Genomic DNA, 27,579 nt, shown 5'->3' with positions numbered 1-27,579 from the left:
TCACAACTCAGGTAGGTGAAGATACAGAAGAAAGAGAAACAGATATGAGGGATGCCTTTTAACTTACCTCTACTACAGTGAAGTAGAAGTGAAGCAAGTCAGGATTCCGGAACCCAGGTTCACTCTCTTAGCAATGATTGTGAGATCGCTCAGCTTCAAGGTCCCCACAGACAACATCAGTATCCATGGCTGAGCCCCAGTCACTCCAGAAATGTGCTGCACAAGACTGGAATTAAACTCTTCAGGAACAGTTTCAGTGGATACTTCTGAATATGCTAGACCATGGGATCTACTCAGAGCTGCCTGGTATTTCTAGTTGGGCTAAGTTTTCTCCTCGGCATAGGTGAGAACCAGGTAAAGTTAGTCCTAAATACTTTCCCACAGACCTTTTCAGGACTCTTCCTGCCCCTTAGGAATGCCCAAGACAATTTGAGGTGTCCAGAAGTAGACTTCTCGGAAGGTAGTGGGTTTTCCATCCTTGGAGGTACTTCGTAAAGGAGAATCTTGTTCAGGTATGGATTGAATCAGATGAACTCCATGTCTCAACTCCTAGATTCTGTCATTTCTGGGACACTCCATCCCCCAGCCTCCCAGTGTCTCCTCTCTACTTAGCACATTGCCTGTCCCACAGTAGTAAGGTCTTTTTGGACAAAAGCTTATTGGCTTGACTTGAAATTACTTTGGGGCGGGGTGGACAAAGTCAAGATGTCAGACAAAAGGCAGGAACTCTTCTGAGCTCTTCCAAATTCCTTAACAATAATGCCTCAAAACAAATTCTGGAGTGACAGAAACAACTTGAAAGGACATGAAACAAGCGTCTCTGATAAAAGCCTTGTTTCTCAAATATAGAGAGAACTGAGTCAAATTGATAAGAATACAAGTCAATCCCCAATTGACAAATGATCAAAGGATAAGAATGGGTAATTTTCAGATGAAGAAATTAAGGGTATCAAAAATCATGAAAAAATGCTCTAAATAACTATTGAATAGAGAAATGCAAATTAAAACAACCCTGAGGTACCACCTCACACCTGTTAGATTGGCTAATATGACAGAAAAGGAAAATGATAAACATTGGAGGAAATCTAGGAAAACTGAGACACTAATGTTCTGTTGGTGGAGTTGTGAACTGACCTACCACTCTGGAAAGTAATTTAAAACTACTCCCAAAGGAGTATAAAACTGTGCGAACCCTTTAACCTAGCAATAGATGGTACTGATTACTGATTACTAGGTCTATATCCAAAAGAGAGCATAAAAAGGGAAAAGAACCCATATGTACAACAATATTCATAACAACTCTTTTTGTAGTGGCAAAGAATTAGAAACTGAGGGGATGCCTATCAACTGGGGAACAGCTGAACAAGTTATAGTATATGAATGTGATGGAATACTATTGTGGTATAAGAAATGACAAGCAGGATACTCTCAGAAAAACTTGGAAAGATTTATATGAACTGATGCAAAATGAAATGAGCAGAACCAGGAGAACATTATGCACAATAGCAGCAATGTTGTACAATGAAGAACTGTGAATGACGTAGCAATTCTCAGCAATGTAAAGACTCATGAGAACCATTCTATCCACCTCCAGAGAAAGAACTGATGGAGTCTGAATGCAGATTGAGCAATACTTTCTAAAACTTCCTTTACCTTTCTTGTTTGTTTGTTCTGTGTTTTCTTTTATAACATGGTTAATATGGAAATATGTTTTATATAATTGCACATGTATAACCTAGATCAACTTTCTTGTCTTCTCAATGACTGGGGAGGGAAAGGAGGAAGAGACTTTGAGGCTCAAAATTTTTAAAAAATGTTAAACATTGTTTTTACATGTAATTTACAAAAAATAACATCTAAATATACATATAAAGATAATAAAAAGGATGCATGCAAAAAAGAAATGACATCTTTGCCTTTATCAAAATCTACTCTCTGCTCTCACACTTAGAAGAGTAAGTTGTGCTGAGCTATCAATGAGCAAAAACTCCTGAATGCCTCACTTCTGTGTTTGATGAAGAGCAGTCTCCAAGGGCAGCAGTGGAGGCTGGGATCTAGGATGGCAGGGATGGCATTGGGGGCCAGCAAAGACTTATTTAGGATCCCTGAAATTGCATTGCAGGCTATCCTCTGCTTCATCATTTAGTATGCCTGAATAAGAGGCGATTAGGCACGTGGTTATCAAGAAATGGTGCCCCACTCAGCTAACTGGCTCATGGGATGGATCCTGGTTCATGGAATGAAGCCATTGGGGGCATCCAAAGGATATCCAATATCACCTCCTCATTTTACCTGTGATCAAAAATCCCAGGAAGGATCACTTACCCAGGTTCTCAAACAGAATTACGTCAGAGGTAGAATTTGCATCCAGGTTCTCAGACCCCAGAGTCAATGTTTTTCCCACTTTTCTGAACAACTATCAGGAGTCAACCAAACTGTTTCCATAGCGGAATGCCTGCCTGCTGCTGGGGCTCCAGGTAAGCCCAGTGCTGAATGAATAAACGAATGAATGAAAAGTCCTTATGAAGTGGCTAAGCACTGTGCTAAGGGACACAAATATTTTAGAAGGAGATAGTCCCAAAAAAACACAGATGGCTAAATGGGGCAGTGGACAGAGTGCTGGGCCTAAAGTTGGAAAGATCTGAGTTCAAATCCAATCTCAGACACTGATGAGCCACTTCACCCTGTTTGCCTCAGTTTCTTCATCTGTAAAATGAGCTGGAGAAGTAAATGGCAAGTCACTCCAGTGTCTTTGCCAAGAAAACCCCAAATGGGGTTGTGAGGGAATTGAGACAGCAAGTAATGGAAACTGAGTGAATTCCACTGAATCCATCTTGTGAGCCCATTCTGGAGCTAACTCAGTTCCCTTTCTTCTCTTTAATTATGGGTCTATTCTAACTTCTCTCTTGTGAGAAAACTTTATTCAGTTGTGGGAACTGGAAGAAAATTTTATAATGTTGTTTGAACATAGCTGTGTGTGGCTGGGAAACTGGATTGCCTGTTCTACTTAGAGACTTTTAACTAAGGATCTGGGTTATGCTGACCACAAACTCAGTCAGATTCAGAGAATGATAGGAGGAGTTTTCTCACAAATACATCTCAAGCAATCTAAAAATTGGTCTTGTGGTAATCAATCAGTTATTGTTTCCATGCTCTTTTGGTTGTATACAGGGGGGAGTGGGATACTTTTTTCTTCCTGATTTCATGGAATTGCACTGTTCACTCTCCCTCTCCCAACTTGGAAAGTCTCTAATCTTTCATCTGATTAGAAATCAGATAACCTCATATTGTACCCTGGTTAGTTGTTTTCTTTGAATTAACTGGTCTTATTTGATTAGCTATTTTTAGTGTATAAAAGTCTGTCTGCTCTTGTGATTGGGGTCCAGGCTTAGACTGAGGAGTTCTGATCCGATTTGTTGGGCAACTGGCATGCTTTACCTCATAAATCCATCTGCTCAGAAGCTCGAACCTTTGTTTCCTCAGTCACTTCATCTTTCATCCACCATCATCACAGGGTCAGACAGGACTGAAAAGACTGAGCAACAACCACCAATATGACCCATCATCTGGGTTGGATCCTAAGTCAGAAGTTCTAGAGATGAGTGGATGAACTTCCTGAGGGCCTGAACTTAGCTTTTGGAGGATTAGATGGTGAGGCCCCATCTCCCGTCTCCTACTTCTGTACTGGCTGCCTCCACCTCTGCCTCTTCATCTTTCTGCACTCCTTCAAGCTTAACTACAACCCACCTTTGGGAGAAAGCCTTTCCTGGTCCCCCTTACTGCTGGTGTCTTCCCTTGGTCCAGTCTATTTATGCCGAGTTGTTTGTCACCATTGGACATGGCTATAGGACCCAGGGAGGGGATAATGGAGGGACCATGAGAGCCTTTGAAAGAGGGGAGTCTGCCCAAAGATGACCTTGCTTCCCATTTATGTTGTGGAAGCATGTTTCTTTGGGGTCCAGCAGGTTTTTCAAATCACCCAAATATTGTAGTCAAATTTTGGAATGACAACATAAAACATCAAATTTTGCAGGATACAAAGGAAAAAAATTAATGTTCTAAGAACTATCAAAATCAGTTTCTTTTTATTAACAAGAACTGAAAGGAAATTAGGAATCTGATATTCCAGCAAAAGGATGATTGGTAGGCATCTCTTCATAATAATGATTGCAATCAACTATTCTTAATAAATTATAACAAACAAAACAAACTACGTGACTAAACCTAATGGGCAAAACTATTATTGGAAACATTAACAAAAGGGAAGAATTTGAATCATATTTTCAAAAGAACCCGTAGGTGAATGGGGCATTCAATATCGAAACTAGCCAAACAGAAGAAAGTTTTAGACTTTAGGAAATTAAATGTTTGTTTTTATGTAGCTAAGGCTTCTTCTTGTTCAGTCATCTCGGTTCTGTCCAAATCTTCATGATTCCATTGGAGGTTTTTCTTGGCAAAGATGCTGGAGTGGTTTGTGATTGTGTTTCCCCCTCCAGCTCATTTTACAGATGAGGAAACTGAGGCAAACTTGGTCAAGTGGCTTGTCCAGGGTCACACCACTGGAAAGTAGTGTCTGAGGGAGGATTCAAATTCAGAGCTTTCTGACTCCAGGCCTTACACTCTATCCACTGAGGACCTGCCTAGCTGCCAAGACCAAGATAAAATCATGAGTACAGTGTGGGAGAATGTTTAGAATTGTTTTGTTTTTCTTTACAACAGGTACAACAACAAAACTCATACGCTTTCTGAGAGACATTTAGAAGGACATGAATACCAGTGAGCTACAATATTTATGGAGGAAAAGATATAAGGGAAAAAACACAGGCAGAGAAGAAAGAGATTTTGAAATTGTATTCCCTTGTTTGGACATCAGTATTCTCATTGTTGAGATAACACACAAGGATTTTTGAGCAAGGATGGAGAGTGTGGGATGAGACAGGCTAGAAGAGGAATGGTCAGGAGAAGGGGAATAGAGACTTCCACTTCTTATTCTGCCTTTGGGGTGGTAGGAGGGGTCCTTGTGGGGAGGGCAGGCAGCCACTAAGGAAGAAGCCTCTCTGGAAGCTGCTGGCCCAAAGGAAGTACTCTGACAGCCCCTCGAAACACAACCAGAAGAGCTTACCAGACGCCTATGAGAGGTACATCTAAAGGTCACTAAAACATCAAATGCTGGATAACTAGACAATCAGCTATTGTCTGAGAGCACAGGATAAGGTAGACTCCTGTGCGTGATAGAGAGGGTGGAGACCAGTCCCAGAGAATGTTCTGGCCCTGGTCAGATGTGGTCTCTGGATCTGTATTTTTGCTTAACTGCTTTTCTTCGCTACACGCAAGGAGGGCTCTTTGTGGAGGCTGTTCAAAGGTGAGAGGAAGAGAATAGCCATTTTCAAACATGACTATGATGTTAAAGCAAAAGGCATAACCTAAGTTAGTTTGTTTTAAAGTCAAGAAATTGAGAAAAGAAATTCCTTTTCTGAAGCAGAGTCCAGGTCACAAGAAAGCACTGGTTCTTCCTTTAGAGGATTGAGGTCACTCCTGAGAAAGGTGAAGCCAGGAATAGACTGGGGTGCCCTGAGATGTTGGAACAGATCTCAAAGGAGTCTGAGAAAGGTTACCCACGATACTTTCATGTCAGCACATAGTAGATCTTCAAACACTTTGAGAGGGGTAGTTCATGCACTTGTCCAGGTTGCCACCCTGCCATACTTTCTCATCCGGTGTGACTTTCCTGGTCATGCCACCAATCCTATCTCAAAGCTGGGGATTCTTCCTCTCTATTCTTTGTCCTGCACAGACCCCTGTGAGTCTTTGGGCTCTTCTTACTCATCCCCCTGACTCGTCCACTTCATTTCTGGTCACCTGGCTCTCAGACATCTTTTATGCTACTGTATTTCTCCAGTATATTCTTCATTTGTCATATCTTGTAGACTCCACTTGTAGACTCAAACTACCATGGGCTTCTCCACTGCCCTTTGGTTGCCCCACAACTGGAATTCGCCAGAGAGTTTGTCGTTCTGAGGCTCACAGCTACATTGCCTCCCTTGAAGAATCCATAGATGTATGAAGTTGGTCACATGGGTGTGGGAACTGACCACCACCTATTTATCGTTTCCTGGATAAATCCAAGGGAGTTCCTTGAGCATCACCCAGGTTGAGAGACTTTCCCAGGGTCTCAAAGCTAGGCAGTATCAGAGGAAATGGAAGAGCCCGGGTATTCCTGACTTAAAGCCCAGGGCTCTTTCTGTTTCATTTTGCTGTTTCTTTACTTGAAGAATATTTATGTTAGGAAAGATAGACCTTTGTTTCAGAAAGAAGATATAGTTCAGTTCAACACAATGCAAATAATTGAACATTTATTAAGCATGTTGTGTGTGCTGGCCACTGTGCTACGTACAAAGACAAAGTAATCCTGGCTGTAATACCATCTCTTGAAGGCTCCTCAGAGACTGGAAGGAAAGGGAGGGGATACCTGGAAATTCAGCAGAGCTTTCCTTGCATGTCCCTCCTTGAGCCTCTCCTTCTGAGACGTTTGCTCTTGTCTTGAGACTGAATGGATTTGTGGGAGCAAGACACACAAGAGGGAAGGGTGAAATAGAGAAGAGGAGGATTACCACCAGGGAAAAGTGGTGGTGGAGTACATGGCAACACTGAGAAGGCTGAAGACTAAAGACCACACCCTGGCTGGACTTGGGACCTGTACAACAGCAGACATTGAGTGCAGGGCTGCTAGGATTTATCTAGCCAGAAGACTTCTGGTTCCTGGCTATAAGGGTGACATTGTGCTTCCTCCTTTCCAGCCCTCACCTCTCTCTGCTGTGAGCATCCTTGTAGAATTGGAGAGAGAGGGATGGCTGCCCAGAGCTGCTTCTCTCCTCTCCTCCCTCCACCCATCCCAGGTCCAGACAACTTCATCTTTAACAGCATTTTACAGTGGTAGTGCATTTGGGAACTGAGTAAAGGGCAGCTGTCTTGTTTGTGCTAGGTGCGTGTTGTCTGAATGTGTATGGCAGATGGGGTGCAGAGAAAAGAATCTTGGAACAAAGGAGTGTGTATGTGCATGTGCGTGTGCATGTGCATGTGTGTGTGTGTGTGTGTGTGTGTGTGTGTGTGTGTGTGTGCGCGCGCGTGGTGGGAAGCCATCCCTGCATAATCCTTCCAAAGAAAGATTTCTGGCTGGGGTTCAAGGAGTCAAGCTATGAGAGAGGTGATTGTTTGTTTGAGGAATACAGAAGATAGCCCTTGGACACACACACACACACACACATGCCCATAACTGGGCGGGAGCAGGTTAGGGAGCGGGATGGAGGGAAACAGTCAAGTGGGGGTCATGGCTGCTTCCCTTTGACCTGAGAACCCCTTTGGTGCTGGAAAGAGGAAGCCAGGCCCCCAAACGGCAGTGGAGACTGGAGAGGACCTGACTGCAAAAAGGGAAGAGGACAAGTCAGGTCCTAGCCACTTGAGTGGTCCTGGCATGCTCAACAGCACCATCTTGTGGTTAATACTGACATCTTACTAGGGGACACACACATAAGTTTCCATACCATTTATGCAAAGTAAATATACAATATTTGGAAGGAAATGGAGGTGAGAGGTAATTCCTGGAGACTTCATAAGAAGGTAGCCCTTTAACTGAATCTTAAATGAAGCAAGAGGTTCCCAGGGGCAGAGGGAAGGAGAGAGAACATTCTGTACAAAGACACCAGGTGAGAAAGTAGCCCAGTGTACAGGCAACACCGTCAGGCCAGTGTTCTGGAATGTAGAAATAACTCTGCAATGATGAGCTGGAGTAAGATGGAGAGGAGCTTAAAAGCTACCCAAGGAGTTCTAGTTTATCCTCATAGAGGCCAGCTTGGACAGGGAGGCCCTAAAGCAAGAGTGACACGTTCTGAATAATGTTTTCAGACAACCTCTGTGGCAGCAGAGTGGAGAATGGATTGGAGAGGGGACAGCAATTAAGAGGCTTGAATAATAGTCCAGGGAGAAGAAGAGGGTGGAGAGAAACAGAGAGATACAAAGACAGGCAGAAAGAGACAGAGAGATATAGGGAGAAGGAGGGGAAGGAGAGAAACTGAGAGAGACAGAGATGGGGGTAGAAAGGAGAGAAATACAGGAAAATTGACAGAGAGAGAGAGAAAGAGAGAGAGAGAGAGAGAGAGAGAGAGAGGGAGGGAGGGAGGGAGGGAGGGGAGGGAGGGAGGGAGGGAGGGAGAGAGAGAGAGAGAGAGAGAGAGAGAGAGAGAGAGAGAGAGAGGGAGGGAGGGAGGGAGGGAGGGGAGGGGAGGGAGGGAGGGAGGGAGGGAGGGAGGGAGAGAGAGAGAGAGAGAGAGAGAGAGAGAGAGAGAGAGAGAGAGAGAGAGAGTGAGAGATAGAGAGAGAGGACACAGCCCTGGGACGGAAAAGAAGACCATCAACTGGGGCAGGACCTGAATGAAAATTTATTCAAATTATGAAATAATTTTCCAAAAGCCATCACAGTCCCTCTTGTCTTTCCTGTTCAATTCTTGGCTCAGCTCCCTGACCCCCTGCAGTTAGATGCCCTGATTTAAAGGCCTGGATGTCCATCCAGCAGTATGTCCTAGACCAGACAATAGGTATTCTTCAGCAATTTGTTTATTCCTGGATGGATCTTCGGGTCAAACTTTTCTCAGTGGATCTGGACTTCATTTTGGAGTCTGTGAAACATTCTGGCCCCTAAAAATGCTGTACGGAAGGTTATCCAAAGAGGGACAGGAAGCTGTTAAACATAAAAGTCTGAAGATACCCGTAGATGACCCAGCAACCCAAACCAAGGACATTTTTTGCCAGTCTCAAGAGCAGCATACTCTGAGGACCTTCTCTAAGGATTTGTGCTCAACTCCAAGTACCACATTTTAGGAGGAATGTTTATAGTTTTAAAATCAAAGAGAGCCACCTCTGGGAGGCTAAGGGCTCCTCCTCTTTAGAGGTCTTCACGCACAAACTGGATTTCTTACATCCAGGTGCTGATTCTTTAGAGGTTTGGGCTGGACTCAAGGTCCCCCGGGGTCCCTTCCAATTCAGGTAGGTTAAAATATGATGATAAAGCTGTTCATATCTCAGACCCACTCAGTGATCCCTTTGTCAGGACTGTGTCCCAAACATATCAGGAAAAGGAGAAAGGACATATTTGTTGGTACAGAAATACTCCCAAACATTTAGTTTGTAAGGGTGAGAACTGGAAAACTGCCTACATGTTGAGCAACTAGGGTGGAGCTGAATGAAGCATGATGCATAAAAGGCATGGAACATGTGCTCAGGGACGGAAAAGAAGAAATCCAGAGAGTGCCAGCATTTGGGGAGATGCGGGCTGAAGAGCTAGCCATCCTCCAGCAAGGAGAAAGAATGTTCAGAACCCCAAAGCAAGAAACAGACACTTGGACTTTCTAGGAGGGACAGGACCAGTGAGCAAATGTGGTATGTTGTTTTCATATTTTAGAACTGTCTATGATGTTGATTCCTTAGAAAAATGTAAAGAGTTTTGCTTAAAGATTTAACATGGTTTGGTTCTTTGTTGATGGTTGCCAACTTTTGTGCAGCACCTGAAGGCTTACAGAACTTCTTACACACATTCTCTTACACCAGTCTCTGAATAGGGGCTGTTATCATCTGCTTTTTATGGGGAAAAACCAGTGAGATAAATGGGTTTGGATAGCTAGTGACAGAGGCAAGACTTGAACCCAGGTCTTCCTGACTCCAGGCCTTATGTAAAGGTGATGGACTTTCCAGGGAATGGGGCAAAGGGGGAATGAATGATGAATGGATGAATGAATAAATGCAAAGCGTTTAAGCCCTCACTATGGGTCATGTACTGACAGGTCTGTGAGTGGAGTGTCTCTCTGCTTTTGTTGGGATGAAGGATCCTCCATGGACGGTGACTCTGAGGAAAGGCTCCATCCTCCACTTCCAGCATTTCCTGCCCTGGTGCTTTCCTTGAACAACACGGAGGGGACATTCAGGCTCTGGGCTCAGGAGATGTGAATTCAGACACTGTTTCTAATCCTGGCAATCTGGGTGACCGTGAGCCAGTCTGTTGAGTTTTCTGTGTCTTTGTTCCCTCCCTGTAAAAAGGAAGGAGGTCATTGGAGTAGATGGCCATTCTGAATCATCCCCCTGAGTTGAAGACAGAGCCTAGGAGCCTGGCTCCCAAAGCCCATCACTCAGTCTCTGCTAGGGGAGTTCACCCAGTCTCTGGCTGGCGTAAGCAGACCAGGTTCCTTGTGATGAACTCAGCTGGAGCCTGTGTCTTTAAGCCTCCAGGTTGCAGAGTCTTTTTCTCAGAACAGACCCAACAAAACAAATAGAATCGTTCCTCTTTCATTGATGAGGAGCTGAGGGTTCATGGAGGGCAGGAAACTCCCAGGTGAGTAGCTCTGAATGAGGATTCCTGACTCTTGTTCTATTACCTTCCCATGACACTCGAGATGTAGACTGGCTGACACTTTGCATCTGGAACTCAGGGACAGCAGGATGACTCTAGAGCTGACCTCCCCATTCTCTGTCCCAAGAAAATTCCATCTCAGCCCCTGCCAAAGGCAGCTAGCCTGAGAAGCTCAGGGGGAGAAGTTCTTCCAAGAGACACAAGAGGGCAGCAAAGGCCCGCTGCTTAAGTTGCTCACCTGAGCCTGGGTGGGGAAGCATCAGTCACCATTCATTGATGGTGGGATGGTCCCTGCATCCAGGAAGGAAAAGCCTCAGTGTCTGGGAGAGGGTCGTAGACTCAGTCTGGCTCCAGGAGCCCCTGGGCACTGGCTACAGGAGTCATAGGGCACCAGAGGGCAGGGGCAGGTGCCCGACATGGGCTCTGGAGCTTGCCAAGGTTTGGGAATCCCTGACATTCAACCAGCTGATTACCTCTGCTGGTGACATCATGGCATCCTAGTCTGGAGCTGATATCTGCTCCTGCCTCCTCATGGGACAGATAGGGAGACTAGGGTCCAGGGAGGTGAAGGTCCAAGTCCACTCAGCTAGTATGCACCGGTGGCAGGATTTCCACCCAGGTCTTTTGACCCCAGAGCTAGAGCTCTTGTTGCTGTACTACACCTGTATCTCTGGGCCTCAGTTTCTCCCTTTGCTCAATGAGGCTAATAACATTATGTGGTAGAAAGACCCCTCCATCTGGAGGCAGGACTTGGATCCTGGCTCTGTCACTGGATGACTTTGGACATGTCTCCTGTCCTTTCTGACCTGAGGAGAGTGTTAGAGTAGATGATCCTTATGGTCTCTTCTGTCCTGTGATACTTTTAGTGGGCTTATAAAGTGCTACTTTCCCACCCTTAGCAAAACTTAGGGGCAGACAATGGAAGAGGGAGGGAGGGAGGGAATACAATCAAAGAAAACCATCTCTCACCATTCTCTAAACAAGCTGCCACTATTTCAACATCAAATTAGAATTTAACTGTAATTACAGCTTGGGTTATTGATATGATGAGAAGGAAGGTTGGAGGGACCCAAGGGCAGATTTTTAGAGTCCATTCTTTTAAAGAGAGGAGAAACTGAGGCCCAGAAAAAGGGAGCAGAATGGTGGATGAGTCATAGCTAGAAGGGCTCTCAGGCATCCTCGAGTCAGAGAGGAGTAGAGGCTTACAGGGCCACAAGATTGGAAGCTAGAAAAGACATCAGTGATTGTCCAATCCTAAGGTCTTCATTTCCAAGCTATGACGATGACTCTTCTGTTCTTCCCAAGTCTCTTCTTTAACATGTTCAATATATGCTGTTTGGTTGACCCACGTCATAGATGACCTCAAGGTAGTAAGTTCTCTCTGGAGCATGATTTCCTCCTGGATAAAATGAGGTCTTTGCCTTTAGAACAAGAAGCGACCTAGAAACCTGGTTTATCTGCTGACAACCAACCAGTCCTTTCACCTCTCTGGCCTTGGCTTTCTCCTTTGAATCCAATCCAACCAGGAGATAGTAAGCACCTACTATGTACTAGGCACCTGGAATGCTAAGACAGAAAACATAGTATACCTTCAAGGAGAATCCCCTCTACTGGGGAGATACTGGGAAGCTAGATAACTACGTAGATAGAGGGCTGGGCCTAGAATCAAGGTGGCCCCAGAGTTATCACAGCAATTGTCAAAGCCTATCTGCCAAGTCCTAGAAAGTTTCTGATCTGTGGTGGTGAAATGAAGACCATTGCTGCTCCTCCCAGAGCACTATCATTCTTTTCCATACCCTATAATTATGAAAGGTAGAACACCAAACTGGAGTCAAAAAGATATGAGTTTGAATGCTACCACTGATGCTGTGTGATCATGGGCAAATCACTTACCATCTCTGAGCTTTGGACTACTTTCAAAGATGCATCTACCAAGTTAGAGAAGGCCTGGGAAGGTGGAGGGAATTGCCACGTGGAAGAAGTCACAGATCTTTGACACAGTGGTGGGTGTGTCACACTGTTGGGTCCTGTCAACCTCAGGGCCACTTAAAACCCATAGACCAATGCAAAATGAATTCAGCAGTTTTCCCAATCTTAGATGATTGTTTGTCCCTTCCTCCAAGTGCAGAGATGTCTATTTCTCCTTGTTAAATTTCATTGAGAGGTATAGGCCTTTAAGCAGAAGTGAGAGGACCATTCATAAAGTATGTTATAGTGAGGCTCTTTTGGTGCTTTGGTTGGACTAGTTGGCCGCTTTATTAAGCACCTACTAAGTGCTAGGCACTGTGCTAAGCACTGGACATACAAAGAAAGGTTAAAGCAGTTCCTGCCCTCAGGGAGCTCCCATTCCACTGAGGGGGAAAACTATCCATCCATACATACATACATGCATACATATATATATATATGTATATACACACACACACATACATATATCCAGTATAACTGTGTACTATATGCTATATACAGATGTAACATCATCTCTGAGGAAAGGTCCTGGGGGGAAAGGTTGAATTTGAGACGACTGGAAAGGATGGAGTGATCAAGCCCTGTGGGGGCTGATCTGAAGACACAGGGGGGCAATGGCAAAGTTTGGGGGGCTGCATCATCCACTCCTGAACTTAGGAAAAAGATAAAGGAAGTCTGCAAAGGTGACTAGAAAGATAAAAAGCCTGCCCTCAATCACAGATGCACACTTTGTGGCTTGATGTTCTGATCATGAGGAAATCCTTTTGCAGGGAAGGTGGATGAACTAACTCTTCCTATCTGAGGAGCTGAAGAAGGTCAATAAGACATTTTCCTCTCCATCTCCCCTCCACAGAGCTGTTCTTTATTAGATGCCCATTTGTGATTTGTTTTCTTATTATGTTTTGTGTTGTTCTTTTATTTTGACTCTGTTTCTCTAGACTTAAAACTCCAGTGGTTGACCATGAGTTCTGTGTACTGAATATTTGTATCTCATTGGAACAGAGAAAGGGGACCAGTGGGATACACCAGGGTTAACTGAAATTTATGCAGAAATTAAGACAGGGTAGAAATCCCAGTTTTTCATCAGGAGTTGGGATAGGGAGGAATTTGGGACTTAGGGACTTAGGAGTTTGTCATAAGTTTGTTAATAATCAGTATTAATAACCTATATTTCTTAAATCTCTTTAACCCAGAAAGAAACCATTTGGGTCTGGGCCATTAACTTGTGAGTCTACAGGAAATCTTCCTTCAACTTGGATTCTGTGCTGTGTCTCCTCTATGGCAATGACCAAGACTTCAGAAAGCATCCAGTCTCATACTTTCAAGCATGTCTCTCTGTCTTCTACTTCATCTTTTTGGTAAACTTAAGGGTAAGCTTGTTTTACGAAATTTAAATGCTTTTTCACAGTTAATAAAAAAAACACATTTTAATCTTAAATTCTCCACATCTTTTAATCAATTGTGGGATGGAACAGGTGTAGTTTACTCTGGACTATTATCATTTGAGAAAACCTGATAGTCCTATTCTGATACTCACATCACAGATACCTTCAGTCTGTAGATAACTGTTTCTTATATACATTCATATATGTGAGGAAGTAGGAATGTAGATTGAGAGTTGTAAATGTTATTCTGGTTACTTTTTGTTTTTTCAATATTAGCATCATAGATTTAAGCCTCAAGGAAACTTTGGAGGAAATATCGTCCAACTCCCTTATGTTATAGATGAGGAAACAAGGAGCAGAGAGGATAAGGACTTGTCCAGTGTCTTATAGATTGTAAGTGGCAAAGATGGAATTTGAACTCAGATCCTTTGACTCCAAAGCCTGGGGCTTGATGGTTTCATATCTTCCTTGCTGGGTTTTTCATCCCTGACAATTTCAGTTTAGAGTCTTCCCCAGAAATATAGGAATGGAATGGGAATTTATGAGGGCTCAGTAAAGGAAAAGGGAAGCCTGCTATATTTCTTTTGCTTGTATATCTAGAAGTAAATCTATACACAAGAATCCATATCATCTTATCTCTTCACAAAAATTTCATAGGTAAGAATTTAAAAGTGGAGCCAGGGTCTCTTCCCCATGCTATTTCATAGGAAATAAGCCAATATAATTCTACTCTACGACCCAAAGGTTGATTTACACAAAGGAAAGAAGATCTGAAAGAGTCACCCTTTCCTTTAAAGAGCCAAGAGTCTGATGCACAGGAAATAGACTGAGAGGGTTAGGAGAATGTGGAACCTATAATAATAACAAAATAGCAATATTTATATAGCACTTTAAGGGCTGTCAAAGCATTTTACACATACTATCTCATTTGATCTTTTTGACAAATTTCGTGAGGCAGGTACTACAGTAGCTCTTATCCCCAATTTGCAGAAGAAGAAACTGAAACTTGAGATTTGCCTAGTAAGGATCAGAGGTGGGATTTGAACTGAATCCTTCTTGATCTAAAGTCCAGCACTTTTTCTGCTCTGCTCCATGTCCTCTCTATCCTTCACTAATGAGTGGAAGAAAATTAATAACCATAATCATAATTCACATTCTTACAACTTTAAATCTGTGAATCACTTTATATATACGTTATCTCAACTGATTCTCACAATAAACCTCTAAGGTTGATACATTTGGTCCATTTTACAGACTGGTTAAGTATCTAAAATTCAGCATTCTATCTATAACTAGGATAGGTTTGAACTCAGGTTTCTCTGGCTCCAATTCAGTGTGTAACCGCTAAGCAACTCTTTCCAGTAATTTAATTCTCTAAACCTCTCTCCCCCTTCCCCTCCCAGAGTTCAACAGTACCAGTTAAACCCTGGTTTCTGGTTGATTTATTTTTTCTTCCTGAGATGGTCTTTATGAGAAGAAATGTGTTAGGAAAAACCACCTGAATAGGGCCAGTCTGTCTCTAAGAGAGAGGATGCTGAGCCTTCACTCTTCAGCAGCCTCTCCAATCTCACTTATTTTCTGAATAGAAAAGGCTCCTTTTCCCTTCTCTTCACTCAGCTAATTCTTCTCTGAGCTATCTCTGGCCTTGAAAGTATCAACAGGAGAAATCGGCCCTCTGGCCTCTGGAAATTCTAAGTTGAGGTGTATAAGTTAATTGTGTTATTGGACTAAGGGGAAACAATGCCAGTGTTTGGGGATGACTGTTTTCTCATTTATTTTTTATAATGGATTTTAACTTGTAGTTGATCAGAAAAGGCTCTAGGGGAATCTGAGACCAGGCTACTGCCGCAATGGGGCTGAAAGGGTGAGGGAGGGGTCAGTACACTGCGGGTATACTCCAGGGTTATTGTTTTTCCAGTTGTTGGTAAAATCAAAACAAAATAAAAAAGAGAACTACTATGGAAAAGGGGATTTCCCCTGATTTCATATACTGAAAGATATTACAAATTAATTCATTTCCATAGGAATCTTAAACAAGGCTAGTTGGTTGTATCAGTGCTCAATGTTGTTTTAAATCCAACATCTAATTTAAAAAATCCAAGTGATGGAGGTCTCCAAAGTTCAGCACCCAGGGCAGTTCTCTCCTGGTGAGTGAAGCGGATTAAGGAATGCATCTTTGTCTAATCCTCCCTGGGGTGGAAATTTGTTTGCATTTAGACTCAACAACTTCCTTCTCAAGACTTTAAGGGATTACTAGAAACCTTTCCCACCTTCTTTCCCACTTTGATGGGATTACAACAGTTGGAAATAGTCTTGGATTTTTGAACTGGGAGATATGGTGGTTTGTGTCCTGGGATCTGAAGCCAGGAAGGTTAAAAAAAAATGATTCCTCAAAACCTGAAATTCTTCTCTTTCAAATTGGATTCTTCCCAGAGAGAATTCAGTCAGAAATCTACATACAACATCCTTTTCACACAAAACTGAGCAAAGAAATGACTCCAGTGTATTTCCTTCTTCATCCCCAAGAAAAAGAGAATAATGGACTCTCAAAACTGTAAGTGACCTCAGGGGTCCAGTTGTCATCTAGTCTAATCCTTATTTGACCAAGAATCTTGTCTACAGAATCCCTGACCAATGGCTATACAGATTCTCGTGGACCAGAACTTGCTACCACCCCCCCATTTCACTTTGGGTCAGCTCGAATGACTAGGAAGAATTCCTGCACTCTCAAGTGCTCCTAATTCTACTTTCTGAGGTCAAGCAGGACAAGGTTAATTTCCTCCTTCTGTATGGTGGAACTTCAGATCCTTGAGGGCATTCCTCCTCTCTTCTTTCCTACTGCTCTCTTTTTCTAGGCTAAACTTAAACACTCCCAGCTCCTTTCAATCAATCCACTTATGGAATGATCATAGGAAGAAAAACCCCAGCTAGCAAGATGTGGCGTCATTAGGCTTTGGAGTCAAAGGACCTGAGTTCAAATCTCAATTCTGCCATTTACTACCCGTAAGTAGAGGGTCAGAGATTTCAAATTTCTCAAGATCTTAAATTCTAGAGACCATTTGGTCCAATCCTCTCATTTTACAGATGAGGAAATTGAGGCTCAGAGAGGTTGGATGATTGCACCAAGTTTCACAGTTAATAAGTGACTGGGTTGGGATTTGAACTCCAAATCTGGCTCACTTTCTACTGGCTACACTGCCTCTCCCCTTGGTTACTGTCCTCTAGAATCCTGGACTTGCCTCCCACCAACAGTCATTCCCTCTTTCCATACAGATTAATTCTCATGCAGGATTAATGGTTCTTTGGACACTGTTTTTCGATCTACAACATGAGAGCCTTCTTTTAACTAAATTAACTAAATGTCTGCTCACACTGTAGGTGCTTAATGAATATTAGTTGGACTTAGGAAAGGAAGACTTCTCTTCTCCCTGACCCTTGATGGGCCAGTGTTGTCTTACTCCATAAAGTATACAACTGGGAAGAGCCCAGTCCAATTCACACAGAGATTCATGGAGGATGTGGGTTGGAAAGGTTCTTAGAACTCATCCAGCTCAACCCCCTCATTTTACAGAACAGGAAACTGAGGTAGGAAGGGACTCAACCAAGGTCACACACCTTTAAACATGTGGCAACTATGTGGCAAGTAGATTGAGGTCCAAAGTCTATGTCAGACACTGCCACCATAGGCAAATCATTTAATCACTCCATGCCTCAACTTTCTCAACTGAGGAATGGAAATAATAAAAACATCTACCTGAACAAGGTTGTTCTGATGATCAAATGGAGTCACGTCTGTAAAATACTTTGTAGATGTTGGTGCAGTTGTTGGTTACCATGTTCTAAGACACTGAAGAGGACAGTAGGTGGTGCCTGAGTGCACAGAGTGCCTGGTTTGGAGTCAAGAAGACTCATCATCTTCATGAGCTCAAATCTAACCTCAGACACTTACTAGCTGTGTGATCCTGAGCAGGTCACTTAACCCTATTTATTTCAGTTTCCTCATCTGTAAAAGTGAGCTGGAGAAGGAAATGGCAAACCACTCCAATATCTTTGCCAAAACAACCCCAAAGGGGGTCACGAAGAGTCAGGTACAATTGCAAAACAACTGAACAACAACAAAGAGATACTGAAGGTCATTGGGCTTGGAGCCAGAGGACATGGGTTCTAACCCCTGTTACAACACAAGATTTATGATCTTGTGCCAATTCCTTCAGGATATTTGTTATAAGGGGGAGTGGTGTAGTGGGTGGTGCATAGGAGCCTTAGCCTAAACCAGCCTTAGATGCTTATTAGTTATATGACTCTGAGCAAGTCGCTGAGCTTTTCCATGTCATAATGCCTTCATCTATAAAATGATGGAGCTGGACTTGATGGCCTTTACAATTTTTTCAGTTCTAAAGGCATGATTGTGTGATTAGAGGAGTAACCCAAAGTACTCTCTCAGTCTTGAGGAGATTTCTCTTTCCTTCTTGGAAAGAAGCAGCCTGGATAATGGGGGGAAGGACAGTGGGTCTAGAGATCTCATCTCAAAGTGACTTTTACTGGTGTGTGTGCTGGGTAAAACCTTTCCTTTTCTGTGCCCCAGTTTCCTCTTTTGTAAAATGCAGACATTAACCTTTACCTTACCCACTTTTTCTTGGTTGTTGGGACAGACTTAAAGAACCATAGACACCAGAGTTACAATTTCTATCCATGATACAAACAACACAGTCAGTGAGCCAAAAGAGCCCTATCCCTCCAAGGGCCACATCAGAGAATAGAGGGCCTATTATGTGACCCTCAAAGCCACCTCAGTTCATGGCTCCTCAAAAATTTTCTTCAAGCACTGACACTCTCTAGGTATCATTTTCTTGAGTGAATGATGTCATTGGCATCCACTCAGAAATCAATGAGGGAAGTAGTATGCGCTAAGTAGAGAGAGGGCCATATCTGGAGTTAGGGACCTGGGTTCAAATCATGGCTCTGACACTCATTGTAAAACCTTGAGCAAGTCTATTGACCTCTCTGGGTCTTGATTTCTTCTCTTATAAAATAATTGATCATAATTCCAGTCAGAATGGAAATTGGAGGTCATGGAGATGGATAGAGGGAGATATCTGAGGCCCAGAGAAGATAAGCCAACAGCCCCAGGTCACACAGGTAATGAGAGGCAGGATGGGATTAGAACTCAATGCTCAGTACTTCAAATTCAGAGCTCAATTAAGCATCAAGACTGTGGTCCTGTGACACTGACCGGCAGCAGCTCCCTGAGTGCACGGCACCATGCCTCAAATGGGGAGGCTGCGCTGGGCTCTGCCTGTGACCAAACACTTGTGCAGAGAAGCAGGAGTGGAATCAGCAGAAATTTTTTGAGCACCTGGGCTCTGTGAGTCCAGGCCCAGAGTCGTAGAGACATTCCCTGGCTGCTCAGCCTCCTCTGGAGAACCCATCTTCTCCTATATAAAGGTAGATTTTGGCCTCCATGGCCTCTGAGGTCCTTCTGGCCCTAAAGTCAACATTCTAGGGTCTAAGGAAATAACCAAAGGATCATTAAACAAAATGGGGGAGGGGATGGGCCACTCTGAAATCCTTTGTCTGGGGCTTCCTAGTTGACCATTTCCTTGCAGCACCTTGAGCCCTGACCACAGAAGCTAAAGGACTATCATTACCCATTGAATTCTTCTCTCCAGATTAGTTTCAATAAATACTTTGTGAAAAGGGGCAAGGAATTAATGAAAACCCAGGACAGTGATAGAAATCTCTCCTTGTTTACCCTGTAAGCAAAAAACCAAGGGGATCCAAATAGCCCCTTAATCTCTTCCTCTTTTAGCCCCTTCATTTAAACAGGAGATAACAAGGATTAAGGGGGCCCCAGAGATCCTCTACTTTGAAAGCTGCTTGAAGAAATGGAGGCCTCAGAAAATGCTTTATGGAGAGGCTTCAATTAGATCTCTAAGTCTTGATCCTCTGGACTGATGAGTGAGTAGTCATTCATTCATTCATTCACTCACTCATCCACCCACCCACCCATCCATCCATCCACTCACTCACATCTCCATGCATCCATTTGTCTGTCTGTCCATTGTCCATGCACCCATCCACACATCCATCCATCCATCCATCCATCCACTCAGACACACATTATCTGACTTTAAATGCCATCAGCAAGGATTAGTGCTTATAAAGCTTTGTAAAGAAGAAGAAAGCCTAGGAGACTGGAATACTTTTTTTTGTTAGGGGGGCAGGAAGGAAGGGGGAGGACCATAAGTAATTTTCCTGGGAGTCTCTCTGAAGGATTCTAAGCATCCATTTCCATAAACTTGCAGCACTAAAGGGGATTGGAAAAAAAAGGGAGACCAGAAGGTGAGGGAGATGGAACGGAATTTGGCAAAAGGTCTGGAATGCCATTCTGCTGCCCATAGAGAAAGCTCATAGGGCTGAGCTTGTGGATGGGAATCTTTTGAGTATTCCTCACTGGAACAGTATTGGGGAGAAGGAATCATAGCCCTTAATGCTAGTGTCTTCTCTCTGAGACTACCCCCAATTTATCCAGTTTCTATTTTGTTTGTAGGCAGCAAAGGGGTGTCAGAATGCATAGAGTAGTATGCCTGGAATCAGGAAGATCAGACAGAATTCACCTCAGACACTGACTAGCTATGTGACCCTGGGCAAATCACTTTACTTCTGTTGCCTCAATTTCCTCAATTATAAAATGGGAGTAATAATAGCACCTTCCTTGCAGGGTGACTGTGAGGATCAAAGGAGATAATGTTTGTCTAGTTCTTAACACAGAGTCTAGTGTATAGTAGGTGTTATATAAACACTTATTCACTTCGCTTCCCCTCTAGAGAACTGTTGCACGTTCTTTTCCTAATCAGAATATGAGTTTGAGAGCAGTCTTGGGCCTTTCTCTGCATCCTCCGTGCTCAGCACAGTGCCTCACACCTAGTAGAAACTTTAATAAATGCTCATTGACTCCACTTGACTTGGCCTGTGTGTCTGGTAAATGATAAATATAAACCCATCTGGACCAGGAGCTCGAGGAGAGCAGGCTGGGCATCAGAGCTGAAGTGACCCATCCTTTGCCCCCACTCCACCCTGCCCCAGCACAGGGTTCTGTTGGCAGTAGGCATTTGATAAATGCTCATTGAATAAATGAATGAAATGCCAATAAATTCTACACAATTGTTTTAATTGATGTGGTCCAAACTTGGAATTGGAGGGTACCTTAGAGATTGTGTGGTTCAATCATATTACAAAGGAGAAAACTAAGGCCAGGAAAGACTATGGTATGTGCATTCAAGGCTCTCTATAATCTCCCTGCAATTTATCTTTAGGGAATGGACTTCATGACCTTGCTAAAGTCTTTTCCAAATGCTAGGGCCAAATGAACTAACAAGCAAAGTAACAGTAATAAGATCAACAAAAACAAAGCTTTTGCTCCTTTCCCAGGTTTGCCTGAAATTCTTGTATCTCTGACTGTCCCCACTTTCTCCCTCCATCCCTCCGTCTCCCTTCTACTGTTCCTTGTCTTCCTTCCTTCTTTCCTTCCTTCCCTCCTTCCCTCTTTCCTTCCTTCCCTCCTTCCCTCTTTCTTTCCTTCCTTCCTTGGTACCATAATATTCATTGAATTAATATGTTATAATTTACTCAACCATTCTCTAATGGTTGGGTAGACAAGCTATTTACATTTTTTTGCAAGAGCCCTGACTATTTTATCAGTATAAATAGGTCCTCTTCTCCTCTTCTGACTCTACAGTCAAGTCCTAGCACTGGAAAGGCTGGGTTGAAAGGGATGACCAGTCTTATGACATTGAATACGACCAGATTGCTCTCTCTTTGTGCCAGGCTGGAGCCCCACCACCAATGTATGAGATTTAGGGGGGCTTTGGCTTGTTGAATTAGATTGAATTGTGTGACCTTGCTCAGGGTCACACAGTGAATTGCTGTAGCACTATGGTTCCTGGCCAGTCCAGGCATTCTTTTCACCTCAAAATGACTTGAGACAACAATACCACCAATACCTTCCTGTGCCCTGTGGTCATGGAGAATGGACAAGTAGCCTGACTGCTTCTCAGAGAGAATGTGTTTTTAACTCTTTAGCTGGTATTGATCTACTTTACCTGTGATGATTTACAATGGCTAAAGAATCTCTACAGAGCTGAGTGGTGCAGTGGTTAGAGCGCCAGGCCTGGAGTTAGGAAGACTTATCTTCCTGAGTTCAAATTTGGCTTCAGATACTTATTAGCTGGACAAGTCACTTAATATTGTTTGCTTCAGTTTCTTCATCTGTAAAATAAACTGGAGAAAGAAATGGAAAACTGCTCCAGCATCTCTGCCAAGAAAATTCTAAATGGGGTCACAAAGAATTGGACTTTACTAAGGACAACAACCAAAATTGAGGTCTTGCTTAGATACAGTTCTAAAAGTGCCTTTTGATCTTTTGGCATGAATCTATTTTAAAAGCCCTTAGTCACAGTTGGCACTCGATGGTTTTTGATTGATCGATTGACTGATTGGTCTCTTCTCCCTTCACCTTTTCTCTGTTCCCTCCAACAAACCAAGTGTCCTGTTCCTTTAAATTCACGAGCATTTGGTGACCAAAGTGCCCAGACATTACTGTTTTTGCCCAGTCGATCCCTCAAATTTCAACCTGAGAAGTATCTCAGAACAATGGCAAGGACTCTCTTTTCTGTGACATCAGAGGGGTGATCACTTAGGCACATGGAGAGACCTCTTTGGTTGCCAAAGATGTTTGTGGTTACTGTCCTGGAGAGTGTTTGCCTTTGGTTCATTTCTCAGGCCCTTTCTGTTCCAAGGCTCCATTGTCTCACATCAGATTATTTTAACACCTTCCTATCTAGCTATCCACCTTCATCATAGTGTGCATTTGGACAGAGCTGACTATGTGCCAGGCACGCTGCTAAGTTCTTTACGATTATTATCTCATGTGATCCTCACAACAACCCTTCAAAGTAGATGCTATTATTATCCCCATTTTACAGCTGAAACAACTGAGGCAAATATAGGTCAGATGCCCAGGGTCACACAGTAAGTTAAGTGTCTGAGGCCATATTTGAACCCAGATCTTCCTGACTCCAGGCTGAGCATTCCATTCACTATCACCTTAGTTACCATCTATGAGGAGTTGTTTTTCCCCCCTGAGTATATTTGCTGATGCTGACTTTCCTGAAAACATCCTTTTTCATCATGAATGGAGAGATGGATTAAAAAATCATTTATTAAGTGTTTGCTATGTGCAAAGCACTGAGAATACAGATGGAAAAAACAAAATAATTCCTGTACCAAAGCTCACATTTTAATTGGGGAAGACAGTACAGATGGATGGATTAGATGGATAGATAGAGAGATAATTAGATAATCGATCTAGATTAGGTAACTAGATAGGTAATTTGATAGATAGATGATAGTTATGCAATCAGATGACTAATAGCTACATAATTAGATAAGTAGGTAGATGATAGACAAATATATAGATTTATAGATAGATGATGGATTGTTAATAAAATAGATGATAGATAGATGACAGATAGTTATATGGATGAATTGATGATTGGATAGATAGATAGAGAAATAAATAGAGTAGATCAATGGATAGATAGATGATAGATAGATAGATAGATAGATAGATAGATAGATAGATAGATAGATAGATAGATAGGTGGAATAGATCAATAGATCAATTGATTGATCAATAGATAGGTAGGTAGGTAGATGATGGAAGGCTGGGTTGGATAGATGACTGAATGAATGAATAATTGGATGAATGGATGGTAAACCATTTATTAAGTGCATCCTGTTTGCTGGCCCTTCCTATAGTTTCAGAATCTATATGTGAGTGAAATACAAATTGAAAAGTCATTTTTGCCAGATTTCAAAGGAGGCAGGTTTGATTCTCCCTTGACCTCTAATTGATCCCACAGTTGCTTCTGAAACCTGCTCAAGCAGCCCTCCTAGGGGACAGTCCTCTTAATATCAAGGAGAGACAAAGGAGAACTGACTGTGTCCTCTATTCTAGTAGGTGATCTATGGCTGGTAAATATCCCCTTTCTCCTTGTGATTAGTGAGCCTTTACACTTCTATCCCCCTGCCTCCCACAATAGCCCCCATCCCCCAAGCACAGAAAAGTAGCTAGGTGGGGAAAACCTCAACATTGGGGGCAGGAGTTATGAAGGAGTTATCTTAAGGTCCCTCAGTCTTACTACGATTCATCAGATCCCCAGCTGCCCATCTTTGTCTTCCGGTCACCCTGAGGCCAACAGGCAATGTCTGGAATCACAAGCCCCTCTTACATCCAAAGAGGTTTCTCATGCATCAGGTTACGCCATGTTCAATGATCTCCCCATCCGATAGCATTGATGATGAAGATAAGATTGTTCTCCATCTCCAGTTACTGCCTGCAGCAGGCTCATTTTTATCACGTACCAAGATTCCTGTCACTTGCTGATAGGAGGGAGGACTGTAACTGAACCCCAGCTCTGCCTGTAGCCATGAGAATATTCAGGAAATCTGTGGGACAGAAAAAGAGTCAGGTTTTTGAATCACAGTATGCCATGTCCATTTATTTCCGGTTTAAGCCTGATGACTTTTGGACACGAGGAAGGTGACCAGGTCCTTCAGAATAGAGCTGAATGTTCTTCATCTTCACATTCACTGGGGTATTTACAGAGTATGGGCATTGAAACCCCTCCCCAAGCCAGTGCCAACCTTCATTTTCAGCTACCACCCCCTGCTTTCTGCACCAGTCACGCACTTCTTGGATCTTCTCCAAATTCCTCTCAATGGAGGCTTTGGTCATGGGTTGTCCATTGGGCCTGGAAGGTCTTTGTCTTTCATTTTTGCCTGATGGAATCCTCCACTTCCAGTCTACTCCAGCTGAGTGAGCTCTATCCTTTCTCCAGTTTTCTTCCAGCTTTTTATCTGGACCACTTCTTTGCTACCACCACCCTTCACCAGCCCCACCACAGGCTACCTGGCATTCTACTCATCCACTTTGCTCTCCTGATCTCCTTGAGGGCAGGAGCTGCATCACTTTTTCTGTGTGTCTGCAGAGCTTAGCCACATTCATAATGGCACTCAATGTATCTGTTGAATCATAATGAAAAATAGATAAAGCATTGATGAAGTACTTCCTATGCAGTCAGTCACTAAACACATATTGAGTACTTTACTGAGTGCCAGGCACTACATGCTCGGGATGCTCACACAACAAGGAATATGGTCTCAGTCTCTGGCAGCTCCTAGATTTAGGTGGGAAGAGAACACACCAAGGACAGAGAGCCAGACAGAGAGGAGAGAAGGTTCCCATCAGGACCAATGCAGTAGAAGGGAAGAGGAGGGAGCTTCTGGAGAAGGTAGCCCTGAGCAGTCAGCTTATTTGGGTACTTTCAAGAACATCCTGGGAGAGACTCACTAGGGGCTGCAAAGTGCAATGTAGGTGATGAGGAGGAAGAGGAGGAGTCCGGGAAGAGTCTAGACCTGAGTGAGAGGAAAAACTCCCCACCAGAGACCAAAGATTCCAGAACATTCCTCAAGGTGATAGGTGGATGGAGCTTCTATTAAGAACATTCCATGTGTGAGACACTGACTGTACAAATGCAAAAGGAAGGACAGTCCTTGTCCTCAAGAAGCTTACCTTCTTATGGGGGAAGTTGATGGCATATTTAGTGGGAAAAGGGAGGAGAAGAAGCATTTATTAAGCACCTCCTGTATGCCAGGCACTTTGCTAAGCACTTTTACAAATATTATCTTATTTGATCCTCACTACAACCCTGAGAAGGAGTTGCTATTATCACCCCACTGTACAGTGGAGGAAATGGAAGCAAACAGACTGACCCAGGGTCACAAAGCTAGTAAGTATCTGAGACTAGATTGGAACTCAGATCTTCCTGACTCCCCAGCCCCTCTCCAGCTGCTGGGAAAGCATGGGAGGGAATTAGAGCCAGGAGACCCAGAGGCAGAGTCCAGGTTCTGTCAGGAGGAGGAGGAGGAGGAGGAGGAAGATGGCATGTGTGAAGAAGTCTGAGCCCACACAAGGAAAGTATATCCCACATTGTTGCACAATTTGCTCAAAGCTAAGCCTAATGAGCTCATTTCCATGGCCTGACTGGAAATGAAAGGAGAAAGAACAAAAGCGTAGTGTGTGTGTGCAAACGCCTCATTTCTTTGGCTGATACAAATGGTTTGGATGAAGGAAGATGAACAGGAAGTTCCAACTATCAGGGAGGTGTGGGGTAACGGTTTGGTAACTAACAAGAAAACCCAGGCTGAGACTTCCTGTGATGGTGGTGTACACAGGTGGCACTCAGTAGATGTCTGGTGACTGGTGGATGGGAGTGAAAGTGTGAAAGGAGTGAAGAGGTTAAGGGACTTTCCAAGATGACCTCTCTCCATCTTGGCTTTCCTTCTGTAAAATAGGGATAATGAGAACACCTACTTCCCATGGCTGTTGTGAACCTGAACTGAGGACATGTATGGAAAGCCCTTGGTCAATTTTGAGACCCTCTCCTCTTAGGAAAGACCATTGGAGCTGGTTTTACTGGGCAAGACCACTCCCCACAGCCATGTTCTGCTAGGAAGGGAAACCCCAGAAGAATCTCACTTCTGGTCTTTGGGGCTAGCTGCATGTGATGCTTCACCCCCTAAGCTGGGACAATTACCTTCAAGCACTTAGTGTTAGAGTCAGATTTGTAGGAAATGGTGGTTTCCTTGAAACGTTTTCCATTTAAGATTTCCATTGTTTAGCCAAGAAGAAAGTCCCACTTTCACTTGACCCAGAGACGACACTACTGGGCATATCACCTAAGGGGAGAGAAGATGGAGGGAAACCATAGGTAGCTAAGACATTTCTAGAAATATTTTTTGTGGCAGAAAAATAAAACAACCTAAAAACAAAGCCATTACATTGATTGGGGAATGGCTGGCAAACTGTCGTTTATGAAAGCAGAGGTACATTATTGCTCTGTTAAAAGAATTAAAACTATAGGTCACAGTATTCTGAGTCCATAATCAGAGGAAGACTCTAGCTCTTTATTCCATGCAATGATCAGTCAGAAGATTGATGGTGAAGTTTGCCTTTTTTCTCTTGGCAGAGAGGTGGTAGCCTGTTGGTCCAGAATATAACATTCAAGGTCAGACATTTGCCAAAGTCCTGATTTGCTTTGTCTGCTTGCACTATTTTGGTACAAAGAGGCCTCTTTCAGGCTGGACCAGGGAGGAGTCACTGGGAAAAGAAAGTAATGGTAAAAGAAGAAAAACATCAATAAAACATTGATAAAAAACAAGAAAGCAAGACCTGCATTGAAATACCCCATCAGTCAGTTAGTCCTTAAAACAGAGTTATCACTTTCATGAAGAGAAAGTTTAACAATGGACAAGTGAATGCAGTGCCCTTGGATGCAAAGCTAGACAGTCTTGACATGGCACAGCATGACCTTGGTCAAGATGCCAAGAGTGGATGTCTTTGGAATACTTCAGGGCTTGCAAAGTAGAACACATCCAAGCTCTCATTTGAGCTTCACCAGGTAAGCACTGCAGGTGTTATTGTCTCATTTAATAGATGAGGGAATTGAGGCACAGAGGAGAATTTACTTTCCAAAGCTCTGAGCTGAGATTTGAACTAGAGTTTCTTCTGAACCATGTGTCAACTGTACCATGCTGCTCTTTCCCACCCTCAGAAAGGGATTCAGGAGGGTCTCAGTTGCTTTGAGAACGCTTCATTGTCTTCAGATCTCAGGGCACTTTGAGCTAGGCTGTTTCTTTCTTAGCTGATTTACAGGATGCTGTCTCTCTTATGCTGGAGGAAGGGACGCATTGGTTAAGCTAGATGAA

General features: G+C 43.3%; 1 long non-coding RNA gene across 1 annotated transcript; it reads left to right on the top strand.

Moving 5' to 3' along the window:
- Positions 1–27,267, top strand: LOC140517627 (uncharacterized). The gene is made up of 3 exons (XR_011971656.1): positions 1–354; positions 13,558–13,734; positions 26,841–27,267. It is a non-coding gene; the product is annotated as an uncharacterized lncRNA (long non-coding RNA).
- Positions 27,268–27,579: the final 312 nt, after the last annotated feature.

This window comes from Notamacropus eugenii, chromosome 1 (genome assembly GCF_028372415.1).
Source record: "Notamacropus eugenii isolate mMacEug1 chromosome 1, mMacEug1.pri_v2, whole genome shotgun sequence".
NCBI classification, from domain to species: Eukaryota; Metazoa; Chordata; class Mammalia; order Diprotodontia; family Macropodidae; genus Notamacropus; species Notamacropus eugenii.
This window is presented reverse-complemented; position numbering and strand designations above follow the sequence as displayed.